Here is a 15,564-nt window from a genome sequence, read left to right on the forward strand (position 1 = left end):
CTCAAAAAGTGTTCAACAAGCTGTAACTTTTTTCCCTCTGGACATACTTGGGTCGAGTCAAATGGTAATCAAAGACCAATGTAGCAGCCACAAGTGGCCAAAATTTCACGTGATTCGGTTTACTCAACCCTGAGATAGAGTGGCTTATTGAACAGCAGTCAAATAAGACACAATTTACTAGAAACGCTCTAGCTTCGTGTAGTGTCTACCAAGCAAGCCCAAATTGGAACCAATTGTAACCATCTAGTAGTAGAGCTGGCAGTCAAAATTTAAGAATGTTTTGTGCAATCTATGAAAAGTTACAGCTTGTTGAACATTTTCTAGATAATCGACAAAACAGGCATGCTTTGGCACATTTGCAACTAGCGCCGCCCTGTGGCAGAAAGTCAAACCAAACGGCTGTTCAACTGACAGCAACCATCTTTCTTAAACAATCAGAAACCTGAGATAAACGAGATTGAAAATTGGAATGCCCTCCATAGTGCCTTCTCCTCCGATGGGATTTCGAATCATGACCAGCACGAACAACGTTCCCGAAGACACCAACGGTTTTGTCGCTTTAGGAAGCATCGTTGGTGCTACGTTTGTTTGTCTCGGACATCACCGAAATCGCAGAATTGCATACATATAACTACTACCGCAGGTCCCTGATTACTGGGAGTTTTGGTGTCTTCGGCAAAATGGTTTGACCGGGGGAGGACTTGCCGGCGATGGGTTGTTTGATGTGAAATTCCACTACTAGTCGGTGTTAGCGCTAGGGAGTGTGTGTGTGTGTGTGTGTGTGTGTGTGTGTGTGTTTTTTTTTTTCAACATTATTTTATTTATTTTTTTTTTTTTCATGGGGTAGACCCCACCCTCCACAACCACTGTCTACCCCACCCCTCATAAAAAACAAATCATAAACCAACGGAAAGATGAACAAATGCCATCACCCTGCCAATAATCACGATTCAACAAACCCGAAAACAGTAGCCCTGTTCAGTGTGGCACCACACTGAACCAGGGCTGTTGTCAATCATGCTGTCTCATATCATACGTTTCTTTTGGAAACATATGCTATGAAACAACACTTTCGACAACGGTTTTTTTAGGTTGATCAATCGCAATCATTCACAGAATGATTTCTCCATCCATCCAAACGTTGATCTATAATAGGTTTTCTATGAGGGTTTTCTGATTTTTTTGTTATTTTTAGTTTTTTCTTATTTTTTTCATTTTTTGTTTTGTTATTTTGCATTTTTTATTTTATTTTTTATTTTTATTTTTCGTTTTGTAATTTTTTTTAGATTTTTTTGTATTTATTTTATATTTTTTTATTTTATTTTTATTTATTTTTTATTTTTATTTTTTGTTTTGTTATTTTTTTATTTTTTTTTTGTTTTGAATTTTTTTTTTTTGCTTTCATTTTTCTTTTGTTTTTTTGTTTATTTTTTTGTTATTTTTTTTTTGGTCCTTCCCCCGACCGGCAGCCGTTGTCAAATTTTGTTCGTCTTTTTTCAATTTTTTTTTGGTTTTAGGTTTGGTTTTTTTGATTTTTTCCTCCGGATTTTCCTCTGTTTTTGGTTTTGATTTTTTTTTGCCTTTTTTTGGCTTTGTTTTTGGTTCCGGTTTTTGCTCTGTTTTCTGTTTTGGTTTTGTTTTTGTTTTTGATTTTGTTTTTTGGATGATTTTTGTTTTCGAAGCAAATGTAACTTTTTTTTCCGGCTTCCGGACGGGTTCAGGTTTTACAGGTCGAATACAGGCTTCATCGTATATTACAATCCGAATTACCACCTCTTGTTCTTCTAGTTCGTAGTTTTCCATTTTTTTTTGTTAGTTTTGTTTTTTTACAAAATTTTTACTTTTCACTTGCCAAAAACACGTCTCCTTCCAACTCACTCACCTACGCTACTGACGAAAAAACTGGCCACCCTACCTCTATTTATAAACAAACTGCCCTGCGCGGCCCATAGCAACCGACGGGCAGTGAAAAAACAGTGAAAAAACAGAGCAAAACAAAACCGCGAAAATGTTTTTTCCATCGGCGATCGCGATGTTTGTGCGGGCCGAATACGCAAGAAAGTGCGTATTCACCGCACAAACGGGGACCGTAGCGCGATATCTGAGGTAAGTACCAACCAACGAAGGCGCCAACGTTGGGCTAATATTCGTTTTTCGTCCAACAGGCCAGCCGTCCGTCACTCCCGGGGAACTCTCGCCGACGGTGGAATCCGCTTCGGCAGCTTCGGGTCCGCCCATCCAGTTCCACCCATCCAGTCCGCCCATCCGGGTCCGCTCCGTGGTCCGCCCATCCAGTTCCCGGTTTCCTTCCGGCACCCGCCAGCGGTGCCGCATTCGGGGCGAAGATTCCGCTCTCGCTTTCCGGACGGCGGACGACCGGACGACATCGCACCGATGACGGGAGCGATACTCCTCGGGCCCTGCGATCCAATGGCGGATGGATAGGAGGAGATCCGGAAAATAGGCATCCGTAAGTACCCCCCCATCTTTCCCGTTTTCTTTTTCCCTTTTTTTTCAGGACAACCCTCCACCACTGAGCGCCACCGGCTCTGGCCTCCTCTTGTAGGAACCCCGGACGAAGAAGAAGAAGAAGAAGAAGAGCTTGAAAAGAAGGACCACCCTCGATGGCCGGAACCGGAGCCGGAAGACGGGCCAACGGGGGAAACAAGGCTGCGATGACGAGGCGGACACCCACCCGTAAGTACATACCCCCCATCGAACGAGGGCAAATTTGTGGTGCTAATCGTTGGTCATTTCCGTTTTTTCAGGACAGACCCTCGCTCGCTCTCCACCACTGAGCGCCACCGGCAGGAGGAGGAACCCGAAACGACGACGAAGAAGAAGAAGAAGAAGAAGAAGAACTGGAAAAGAACAACACGGCCCAGCTGGAGGGCACTCATGGTGGGCTCACGTACGCGTTCGTCGACGGCGTACGGACAGAGCACGTATCGGGCGCCAAACGGGCGGGCGACGACGAACGGATCCGGCCAGTAATCAGCGAACCGTGAGTAGACTGTGTTTGTGTCAGCGAGCGCGCTTGTGTTTGCTGGCGAATTCGACCGGGATCGGACCTCCTCTGCCCCTATCCGCATAACTGTCCCATGTGTGCTGGGTTTCCTATTCACTTGGGACTGTTGTGCGAATGAGGGTAGTCCACGGAGTCTATAGTACATTTCGGTGTGGGTGCTTCTTCTCCCCCCACACTTCTTCTTCTTCTTCTTCTTCTTCTTCTTCTTCTTCTTCTTCTTCTTCTTCCTTTTCTGGGAATGATCATTTGGCACCTGTGTATCGCGTCCAGGAAATTTCCATTATCCATCATAGGCTGCCTATGATCGCATAATTGTCCCATAGGAATAGGAAACCCAGCAAAGATGGGACTGATATGCGATCATGGGCAGTAGGGTGCCTGGGCTAATCACTGTTCTGGGATATTGCGCCTTTGTGTCCCCTGTTTTGTTCACTGCCTGTAATCGCATATCAGTCCCATCTGGCGGACAGTTGTGCGATTATGGGTAAGTCATATATTAATCATTGTTAGTTGGTAAGCATAGTATAAGATCTGAAGCCAATAAAAAAAAAAAGTTCGCAAAAATGAAAATGTGTTATGATTTTCCTTGATATCCGAAGTTCCGAACCGGGGGCGGGGGGTTTGGGTCGGGTTGGCAATACAGTTTACGGGGTGGTTGTAAGTTTTCTCGATAAAAAGGTCCACTCGGCGGTGGTGCAGTGAAGTGAAGTGAAGTGAACAAAAGCAAGTCCCGGCCCGGCTGCAATTTTTGATGATGAACCACTGCTGCGGCTGTTTGGTAAGATGACGGGTGGGTGGGTGGTGGAAGGTGGGATTTGTCGGCCATGCTTCTTCCCCCGATCAGTATTCTGATTCCTGAGAAACAGAACAAGAAAATTTGCGAGACAACGTCGGAGTAGACTTTGGGTTGGTTTGGCGGGTTTGTTCTCCTTAGTCTTAGAAGTTTGTGCCTTAGAAATTTTCAACTTCCTATATCGCAGGATCCTGATAACTTGGAACGTTGGTTTCTTCGGCAAAGCTGTTTGGTATGACAAGGGTTTACAGTTGGTTTGCGGTTCGATGCAAGATTCCGCCACTAGGCGGCGCTAGTTGGAGATTTGCGATGTTTTGCAATTGATTAGAATTTCTCAAAAAGTGTTCAACAAGCTGTAACTTTTTTCCCTCTGGACATACTTGGGTCGAGTCAAATGGTAATCAAAGACCAATGTAGCAGCCACAAGTGGCCAAAATTTCACGTGATTCGGTTTACTCAACCCTGAGATAGAGTGGCTTATTGAACAGCAGTCAAATAAGACACAATTTACTAGAAACGCTCTAGCTTCGTGTAGTGTCTACCAAGCAAGCCCAAATTGGAACCAATTGTAACCATCTAGTAGTAGAGCTGGCAGTCAAAATTTAAGAATGTTTTGTGCAATCTATGAAAAGTTACAGCTTGTTGAACATTTTCTAGATAATCGACAAAACAGGCATGCTTTGGCACATTTGCAACTAGCGCCGCCCTGTGGCAGAAAGTCAAACCAAACGGCTGTTCAACTGACAGCAACCATCTTTCTTAAACAATCAGAAACCTGAGATAAACGAGATTGAAAATTGGAATGCCCTCCATAGTGCCTTCTCCTCCGATGGGATTTCGAATCATGACCAGCACGAACAACGTTCCCGAAGACACCAACGGTTTTGTCGCTTTAGGAAGCATCGTTGGTGCTACGTTTGTTTGTCTCGGACATCACCGAAATCGCAGAATTGCATACATATAACTACTACCGCAGGTCCCTGATTACTGGGAGTTTTGGTGTCTTCGGCAAAATGGTTTGACCGGGGGAGGACTTGCCGGCGATGGGTTGTTTGATGTGAAATTCCACTACTAGTCGGTGTTAGCGCTAGGGAGTGTGTGTGTGTGTGTGTGTGTGTGTGTGTGTGTGTTTTTTTTTTTCAACATTATTTTATTTATTTTTTTTTTTTTCATGGGGTAGACCCCACCCTCCACAACCACTGTCTACCCCACCCCTCATAAAAAACAAATCATAAACCAACGGAAAGATGAACAAATGCCATCACCCTGCCAATAATCACGATTCAACAAACCCGAAAACAGTAGCCCTGTTCAGTGTGGCACCACACTGAACCAGGGCTGTTGTCAATCATGCTGTCTCATATCATACGTTTCTTTTGGAAACATATGCTATGAAACAACACTTTCGACAACGGTTTTTTTAGGTTGATCAATCGCAATCATTCACAGAATGATTTCTCCATCCATCCAAACGTTGATCTATAATAGGTTTTCTATGAGGGTTTTCTGATTTTTTTGTTATTTTTAGTTTTTTCTTATTTTTTTCATTTTTTGTTTTGTTATTTTGCATTTTTTATTTTATTTTTTATTTTTATTTTTCGTTTTGTAATTTTTTTTAGATTTTTTTGTATTTATTTTATATTTTTTTATTTTATTTTTATTTATTTTTTATTTTTATTTTTTGTTTTGTTATTTTTTTATTTTTTTTTTGTTTTGAATTTTTTTTTTTTGCTTTCATTTTTCTTTTGTTTTTTTGTTTATTTTTTTGTTATTTTTTTTTTGGTCCTTCCCCCGACCGGCAGCCGTTGTCAAATTTTGTTCGTCTTTTTTCAATTTTTTTTTGGTTTTAGGTTTGGTTTTTTTGATTTTTTCCTCCGGATTTTCCTCTGTTTTTGGTTTTGATTTTTTTTTGCCTTTTTTTGGCTTTGTTTTTGGTTCCGGTTTTTGCTCTGTTTTCTGTTTTGGTTTTGTTTTTGTTTTTGATTTTGTTTTTTGGATGATTTTTGTTTTCGAAGCAAATGTAACTTTTTTTTCCGGCTTCCGGACGGGTTCAGGTTTTACAGGTCGAATACAGGCTTCATCGTATATTACAATCCGAATTACCACCTCTTGTTCTTCTAGTTCGTAGTTTTCCATTTTTTTTTGTTAGTTTTGTTTTTTTACAAAATTTTTACTTTTCACTTGCCAAAAACACGTCTCCTTCCAACTCACTCACCTACGCTACTGACGAAAAAACTGGCCACCCTACCTCTATTTATAAACAAACTGCCCTGCGCGGCCCATAGCAACCGACGGGCAGTGAAAAAACAGTGAAAAAACAGAGCAAAACAAAACCGCGAAAATGTTTTTTCCATCGGCGATCGCGATGTTTGTGCGGGCCGAATACGCAAGAAAGTGCGTATTCACCGCACAAACGGGGACCGTAGCGCGATATCTGAGGTAAGTACCAACCAACGAAGGCGCCAACGTTGGGCTAATATTCGTTTTTCGTCCAACAGGCCAGCCGTCCGTCACTCCCGGGGAACTCTCGCCGACGGTGGAATCCGCTTCGGCAGCTTCGGGTCCGCCCATCCAGTTCCACCCATCCAGTCCGCCCATCCGGGTCCGCTCCGTGGTCCGCCCATCCAGTTCCCGGTTTCCTTCCGGCACCCGCCAGCGGTGCCGCATTCGGGGCGAAGATTCCGCTCTCGCTTTCCGGACGGCGGACGACCGGACGACATCGCACCGATGACGGGAGCGATACTCCTCGGGCCCTGCGATCCAATGGCGGATGGATAGGAGGAGATCCGGAAAATAGGCATCCGTAAGTACCCCCCCATCTTTCCCGTTTTCTTTTTCCCTTTTTTTTCAGGACAACCCTCCACCACTGAGCGCCACCGGCTCTGGCCTCCTCTTGTAGGAACCCCGGACGAAGAAGAAGAAGAAGAAGAAGAGCTTGAAAAGAAGGACCACCCTCGATGGCCGGAACCGGAGCCGGAAGACGGGCCAACGGGGGAAACAAGGCTGCGATGACGAGGCGGACACCCACCCGTAAGTACATACCCCCCATCGAACGAGGGCAAATTTGTGGTGCTAATCGTTGGTCATTTCCGTTTTTTCAGGACACCTCGCTCGCTCTCCACCACTGAGCGCCACCGGCAGGAGGAGGAACCCGAAACGACGACGAAGAAGAAGAAGAAGAAGAAGAAGAACTGGAAAAGAACAACACGGCCCAGCTGGAGGGCACTCATGGTGGGCTCACGTACGCGTTCGTCGACGGCGTACGGACAGAGCACGTATCGGGCGCCAAACGGGCGGGCGACGACGAACGGATCCGGCCAGTAATCAGCGAACCGTGAGTAGACTGTGTTTGTGTCAGCGAGCGCGCTTGTGTTTGCTGGCGAATTCGACCGGGATCGGACCTCCTCTGCCCCTATCCGCATAACTGTCCCATGTGTGCTGGGTTTCCTATTCACTTGGGACTGTTGTGCGAATGAGGGTAGTCCACGGAGTCTATAGTACATTTCGGTGTGGGTGCTTCTTCTCCCCCCACACTTCTTCTTCTTCTTCTTCTTCTTCTTCTTCTTCTTCTTCTTCTTCTTCTTCTTCCTTTTCTGGGAATGATCATTTGGCACCTGTGTATCGCGTCCAGGAAATTTCCATTATCCATCATAGGCTGCCTATGATCGCATAATTGTCCCATAGGAATAGGAAACCCAGCAAAGATGGGACTGATATGCGATCATGGGCAGTAGGGTGCCTGGGCTAATCACTGTTCTGGGATATTGCGCCTTTGTGTCCCCTGTTTTGTTCACTGCCTGTAATCGCATATCAGTCCCATCTGGCGGACAGTTGTGCGATTATGGGTAAGTCATATATTAATCATTGTTAGTTGGTAAGCATAGTATAAGATCTGAAGCCAATAAAAAAAAAAAGTTCGCAAAAATGAAAATGTGTTATGATTTTCCTTGATATCCGAAGTTCCGAACCGGGGGCGGGGGGTTTGGGTCGGGTTGGCAATACAGTTTACGGGGTGGTTGTAAGTTTTCTCGATAAAAAGGTCCACTCGGCGGTGGTGCAGTGAAGTGAAGTGAAGTGAACAAAAGCAAGTCCCGGCCCGGCTGCAATTTTTGATGATGAACCACTGCTGCGGCTGTTTGGTAAGATGACGGGTGGGTGGGTGGTGGAAGGTGGGATTTGTCGGCCATGCTTCTTCCCCCGATCAGTATTCTGATTCCTGAGAAACAGAACAAGAAAATTTGCGAGACAACGTCGGAGTAGACTTTGGGTTGGTTTGGCGGGTTTGTTCTCCTTAGTCTTAGAAGTTTGTGCCTTAGAAATTTTCAACTTCCTATATCGCAGGATCCTGATAACTTGGAACGTTGGTTTCTTCGGCAAAGCTGTTTGGTATGACAAGGGTTTACAGTTGGTTTGCGGTTCGATGCAAGATTCCGCCACTAGGCGGCGCTAGTTGGAGATTTGCGATGTTTTGCAATTGATTAGAATTTCTCAAAAAGTGTTCAACAAGCTGTAACTTTTTTCCCTCTGGACATACTTGGGTCGAGTCAAATGGTAATCAAAGACCAATGTAGCAGCCACAAGTGGCCAAAATTTCACGTGATTCGGTTTACTCAACCCTGAGATAGAGTGGCTTATTGAACAGCAGTCAAATAAGACACAATTTACTAGAAACGCTCTAGCTTCGTGTAGTGTCTACCAAGCAAGCCCAAATTGGAACCAATTGTAACCATCTAGTAGTAGAGCTGGCAGTCAAAATTTAAGAATGTTTTGTGCAATCTATGAAAAGTTACAGCTTGTTGAACATTTTCTAGATAATCGACAAAACAGGCATGCTTTGGCACATTTGCAACTAGCGCCGCCCTGTGGCAGAAAGTCAAACCAAACGGCTGTTCAACTGACAGCAACCATCTTTCTTAAACAATCAGAAACCTGAGATAAACGAGATTGAAAATTGGAATGCCCTCCATAGTGCCTTCTCCTCCGATGGGATTTCGAATCATGACCAGCACGAACAACGTTCCCGAAGACACCAACGGTTTTGTCGCTTTAGGAAGCATCGTTGGTGCTACGTTTGTTTGTCTCGGACATCACCGAAATCGCAGAATTGCATACATATAACTACTACCGCAGGTCCCTGATTACTGGGAGTTTTGGTGTCTTCGGCAAAATGGTTTGACCGGGGGAGGACTTGCCGGCGATGGGTTGTTTGATGTGAAATTCCACTACTAGTCGGTGTTAGCGCTAGGGAGTGTGTGTGTGTGTGTGTGTGTGTGTGTGTGTGTGTTTTTTTTTTTCAACATTATTTTATTTATTTTTTTTTTTTTCATGGGGTAGACCCCACCCTCCACAACCACTGTCTACCCCACCCCTCATAAAAAACAAATCATAAACCAACGGAAAGATGAACAAATGCCATCACCCTGCCAATAATCACGATTCAACAAACCCGAAAACAGTAGCCCTGTTCAGTGTGGCACCACACTGAACCAGGGCTGTTGTCAATCATGCTGTCTCATATCATACGTTTCTTTTGGAAACATATGCTATGAAACAACACTTTCGACAACGGTTTTTTTAGGTTGATCAATCGCAATCATTCACAGAATGATTTCTCCATCCATCCAAACGTTGATCTATAATAGGTTTTCTATGAGGGTTTTCTGATTTTTTTGTTATTTTTAGTTTTTTCTTATTTTTTTCATTTTTTGTTTTGTTATTTTGCATTTTTTATTTTATTTTTTATTTTTATTTTTCGTTTTGTAATTTTTTTTAGATTTTTTTGTATTTATTTTATATTTTTTTATTTTATTTTTATTTATTTTTTATTTTTATTTTTTGTTTTGTTATTTTTTTATTTTTTTTTTGTTTTGAATTTTTTTTTTTTGCTTTCATTTTTCTTTTGTTTTTTTGTTTATTTTTTTGTTATTTTTTTTTTGGTCCTTCCCCCGACCGGCAGCCGTTGTCAAATTTTGTTCGTCTTTTTTCAATTTTTTTTTGGTTTTAGGTTTGGTTTTTTTGATTTTTTCCTCCGGATTTTCCTCTGTTTTTGGTTTTGATTTTTTTTTGCCTTTTTTTGGCTTTGTTTTTGGTTCCGGTTTTTGCTCTGTTTTCTGTTTTGGTTTTGTTTTTGTTTTTGATTTTGTTTTTTGGATGATTTTTGTTTTCGAAGCAAATGTAACTTTTTTTTCCGGCTTCCGGACGGGTTCAGGTTTTACAGGTCGAATACAGGCTTCATCGTATATTACAATCCGAATTACCACCTCTTGTTCTTCTAGTTCGTAGTTTTCCATTTTTTTTTGTTAGTTTTGTTTTTTTACAAAATTTTTACTTTTCACTTGCCAAAAACACGTCTCCTTCCAACTCACTCACCTACGCTACTGACGAAAAAACTGGCCACCCTACCTCTATTTATAAACAAACTGCCCTGCGCGGCCCATAGCAACCGACGGGCAGTGAAAAAACAGTGAAAAAACAGAGCAAAACAAAACCGCGAAAATGTTTTTTCCATCGGCGATCGCGATGTTTGTGCGGGCCGAATACGCAAGAAAGTGCGTATTCACCGCACAAACGGGGACCGTAGCGCGATATCTGAGGTAAGTACCAACCAACGAAGGCGCCAACGTTGGGCTAATATTCGTTTTTCGTCCAACAGGCCAGCCGTCCGTCACTCCCGGGGAACTCTCGCCGACGGTGGAATCCGCTTCGGCAGCTTCGGGTCCGCCCATCCAGTTCCACCCATCCAGTCCGCCCATCCGGGTCCGCTCCGTGGTCCGCCCATCCAGTTCCCGGTTTCCTTCCGGCACCCGCCAGCGGTGCCGCATTCGGGGCGAAGATTCCGCTCTCGCTTTCCGGACGGCGGACGACCGGACGACATCGCACCGATGACGGGAGCGATACTCCTCGGGCCCTGCGATCCAATGGCGGATGGATAGGAGGAGATCCGGAAAATAGGCATCCGTAAGTACCCCCCCATCTTTCCCGTTTTCTTTTTCCCTTTTTTTTCAGGACAACCCTCCACCACTGAGCGCCACCGGCTCTGGCCTCCTCTTGTAGGAACCCCGGACGAAGAAGAAGAAGAAGAAGAAGAGCTTGAAAAGAAGGACCACCCTCGATGGCCGGAACCGGAGCCGGAAGACGGGCCAACGGGGGAAACAAGGCTGCGATGACGAGGCGGACACCCACCCGTAAGTACATACCCCCCATCGAACGAGGGCAAATTTGTGGTGCTAATCGTTGGTCATTTCCGTTTTTTCAGGACAGACCCTCGCTCGCTCTCCACCACTGAGCGCCACCGGCAGGAGGAGGAACCCGAAACGACGACGAAGAAGAAGAAGAAGAAGAAGAAGAACTGGAAAAGAACAACACGGCCCAGCTGGAGGGCACTCATGGTGGGCTCACGTACGCGTTCGTCGACGGCGTACGGACAGAGCACGTATCGGGCGCCAAACGGGCGGGCGACGACGAACGGATCCGGCCAGTAATCAGCGAACCGTGAGTAGACTGTGTTTGTGTCAGCGAGCGCGCTTGTGTTTGCTGGCGAATTCGACCGGGATCGGACCTCCTCTGCCCCTATCCGCATAACTGTCCCATGTGTGCTGGGTTTCCTATTCACTTGGGACTGTTGTGCGAATGAGGGTAGTCCACGGAGTCTATAGTACATTTCGGTGTGGGTGCTTCTTCTCCCCCCACACTTCTTCTTCTTCTTCTTCTTCTTCTTCTTCTTCTTCTTCTTCTTCTTCTTCTTCCTTTTCTGGGAATGATCATTTGGCACCTGTGTATCGCGTCCAGGAAATTTCCATTATCCATCATAGGCTGCCTATGATCGCATAATTGTCCCATAGGAATAGGAAACCCAGCAAAGATGGGACTGATATGCGATCATGGGCAGTAGGGTGCCTGGGCTAATCACTGTTCTGGGATATTGCGCCTTTGTGTCCCCTGTTTTGTTCACTGCCTGTAATCGCATATCAGTCCCATCTGGCGGACAGTTGTGCGATTATGGGTAAGTCATATATTAATCATTGTTAGTTGGTAAGCATAGTATAAGATCTGAAGCCAATAAAAAAAAAAAGTTCGCAAAAATGAAAATGTGTTATGATTTTCCTTGATATCCGAAGTTCCGAACCGGGGGCGGGGGGTTTGGGTCGGGTTGGCAATACAGTTTACGGGGTGGTTGTAAGTTTTCTCGATAAAAAGGTCCACTCGGCGGTGGTGCAGTGAAGTGAAGTGAAGTGAACAAAAGCAAGTCCCGGCCCGGCTGCAATTTTTGATGATGAACCACTGCTGCGGCTGTTTGGTAAGATGACGGGTGGGTGGGTGGTGGAAGGTGGGATTTGTCGGCCATGCTTCTTCCCCCGATCAGTATTCTGATTCCTGAGAAACAGAACAAGAAAATTTGCGAGACAACGTCGGAGTAGACTTTGGGTTGGTTTGGCGGGTTTGTTCTCCTTAGTCTTAGAAGTTTGTGCCTTAGAAATTTTCAACTTCCTATATCGCAGGATCCTGATAACTTGGAACGTTGGTTTCTTCGGCAAAGCTGTTTGGTATGACAAGGGTTTACAGTTGGTTTGCGGTTCGATGCAAGATTCCGCCACTAGGCGGCGCTAGTTGGAGATTTGCGATGTTTTGCAATTGATTAGAATTTCTCAAAAAGTGTTCAACAAGCTGTAACTTTTTTCCCTCTGGACATACTTGGGTCGAGTCAAATGGTAATCAAAGACCAATGTAGCAGCCACAAGTGGCCAAAATTTCACGTGATTCGGTTTACTCAACCCTGAGATAGAGTGGCTTATTGAACAGCAGTCAAATAAGACACAATTTACTAGAAACGCTCTAGCTTCGTGTAGTGTCTACCAAGCAAGCCCAAATTGGAACCAATTGTAACCATCTAGTAGTAGAGCTGGCAGTCAAAATTTAAGAATGTTTTGTGCAATCTATGAAAAGTTACAGCTTGTTGAACATTTTCTAGATAATCGACAAAACAGGCATGCTTTGGCACATTTGCAACTAGCGCCGCCCTGTGGCAGAAAGTCAAACCAAACGGCTGTTCAACTGACAGCAACCATCTTTCTTAAACAATCAGAAACCTGAGATAAACGAGATTGAAAATTGGAATGCCCTCCATAGTGCCTTCTCCTCCGATGGGATTTCGAATCATGACCAGCACGAACAACGTTCCCGAAGACACCAACGGTTTTGTCGCTTTAGGAAGCATCGTTGGTGCTACGTTTGTTTGTCTCGGACATCACCGAAATCGCAGAATTGCATACATATAACTACTACCGCAGGTCCCTGATTACTGGGAGTTTTGGTGTCTTCGGCAAAATGGTTTGACCGGGGGAGGACTTGCCGGCGATGGGTTGTTTGATGTGAAATTCCACTACTAGTCGGTGTTAGCGCTAGGGAGTGTGTGTGTGTGTGTGTGTGTGTGTGTGTGTGTGTTTTTTTTTTTCAACATTATTTTATTTATTTTTTTTTTTTTCATGGGGTAGACCCCACCCTCCACAACCACTGTCTACCCCACCCCTCATAAAAAACAAATCATAAACCAACGGAAAGATGAACAAATGCCATCACCCTGCCAATAATCACGATTCAACAAACCCGAAAACAGTAGCCCTGTTCAGTGTGGCACCACACTGAACCAGGGCTGTTGTCAATCATGCTGTCTCATATCATACGTTTCTTTTGGAAACATATGCTATGAAACAACACTTTCGACAACGGTTTTTTTAGGTTGATCAATCGCAATCATTCACAGAATGATTTCTCCATCCATCCAAACGTTGATCTATAATAGGTTTTCTATGAGGGTTTTCTGATTTTTTTGTTATTTTTAGTTTTTTCTTATTTTTTTCATTTTTTGTTTTGTTATTTTGCATTTTTTATTTTATTTTTTATTTTTATTTTTCGTTTTGTAATTTTTTTTAGATTTTTTTGTATTTATTTTATATTTTTTTATTTTATTTTTATTTATTTTTTATTTTTATTTTTTGTTTTGTTATTTTTTTATTTTTTTTTTGTTTTGAATTTTTTTTTTTTGCTTTCATTTTTCTTTTGTTTTTTTGTTTATTTTTTTGTTATTTTTTTTTTGGTCCTTCCCCCGACCGGCAGCCGTTGTCAAATTTTGTTCGTCTTTTTTCAATTTTTTTTTGGTTTTAGGTTTGGTTTTTTTGATTTTTTCCTCCGGATTTTCCTCTGTTTTTGGTTTTGATTTTTTTTTGCCTTTTTTTGGCTTTGTTTTTGGTTCCGGTTTTTGCTCTGTTTTCTGTTTTGGTTTTGTTTTTGTTTTTGATTTTGTTTTTTGGATGATTTTTGTTTTCGAAGCAAATGTAACTTTTTTTTCCGGCTTCCGGACGGGTTCAGGTTTTACAGGTCGAATACAGGCTTCATCGTATATTACAATCCGAATTACCACCTCTTGTTCTTCTAGTTCGTAGTTTTCCATTTTTTTTTGTTAGTTTTGTTTTTTTACAAAATTTTTACTTTTCACTTGCCAAAAACACGTCTCCTTCCAACTCACTCACCTACGCTACTGACGAAAAAACTGGCCACCCTACCTCTATTTATAAACAAACTGCCCTGCGCGGCCCATAGCAACCGACGGGCAGTGAAAAAACAGTGAAAAAACAGAGCAAAACAAAACCGCGAAAATGTTTTTTCCATCGGCGATCGCGATGTTTGTGCGGGCCGAATACGCAAGAAAGTGCGTATTCACCGCACAAACGGGGACCGTAGCGCGATATCTGAGGTAAGTACCAACCAACGAAGGCGCCAACGTTGGGCTAATATTCGTTTTTCGTCCAACAGGCCAGCCGTCCGTCACTCCCGGGGAACTCTCGCCGACGGTGGAATCCGCTTCGGCAGCTTCGGGTCCGCCCATCCAGTTCCACCCATCCAGTCCGCCCATCCGGGTCCGCTCCGTGGTCCGCCCATCCAGTTCCCGGTTTCCTTCCGGCACCCGCCAGCGGTGCCGCATTCGGGGCGAAGATTCCGCTCTCGCTTTCCGGACGGCGGACGACCGGACGACATCGCACCGATGACGGGAGCGATACTCCTCGGGCCCTGCGATCCAATGGCGGATGGATAGGAGGAGATCCGGAAAATAGGCATCCGTAAGTACCCCCCCATCTTTCCCGTTTTCTTTTTCCCTTTTTTTTCAGGACAACCCTCCACCACTGAGCGCCACCGGCTCTGGCCTCCTCTTGTAGGAACCCCGGACGAAGAAGAAGAAGAAGAAGAAGAGCTTGAAAAGAAGGACCACCCTCGATGGCCGGAACCGGAGCCGGAAGACGGGCCAACGGGGGAAACAAGGCTGCGATGACGAGGCGGACACCCACCCGTAAGTACATACCCCCCATCGAACGAGGGCAAATTTGTGGTGCTAATCGTTGGTCATTTCCGTTTTTTCAGGACAGACCCTCGCTCGCTCTCCACCACTGAGCGCCACCGGCAGGAGGAGGAACCCGAAACGACGACGAAGAAGAAGAAGAAGAAGAAGAAGAACTGGAAAAGAACAACACGGCCCAGCTGGAGGGCACTCATGGTGGGCTCACGTACGCGTTCGTCGACGGCGTACGGACAGAGCACGTATCGGGCGCCAAACGGGCGGGCGACGACGAACGGATCCGGCCAGTAATCAGCGAACCGTGAGTAGACTGTGTTTGTGTCAGCGAGCGCGCTTGTGTTTGCTGGCGAATTCGACCGGGATCGGACCTCCTCTGCCCCTATCCGCATAACTGTC

The sequence above is a fragment of the Aedes albopictus genome, chromosome 3 (genome assembly GCF_035046485.1).
Source record: "Aedes albopictus strain Foshan chromosome 3, AalbF5, whole genome shotgun sequence".
NCBI lineage: Eukaryota > Metazoa > Arthropoda > Insecta > Diptera > Culicidae > Aedes > Aedes albopictus.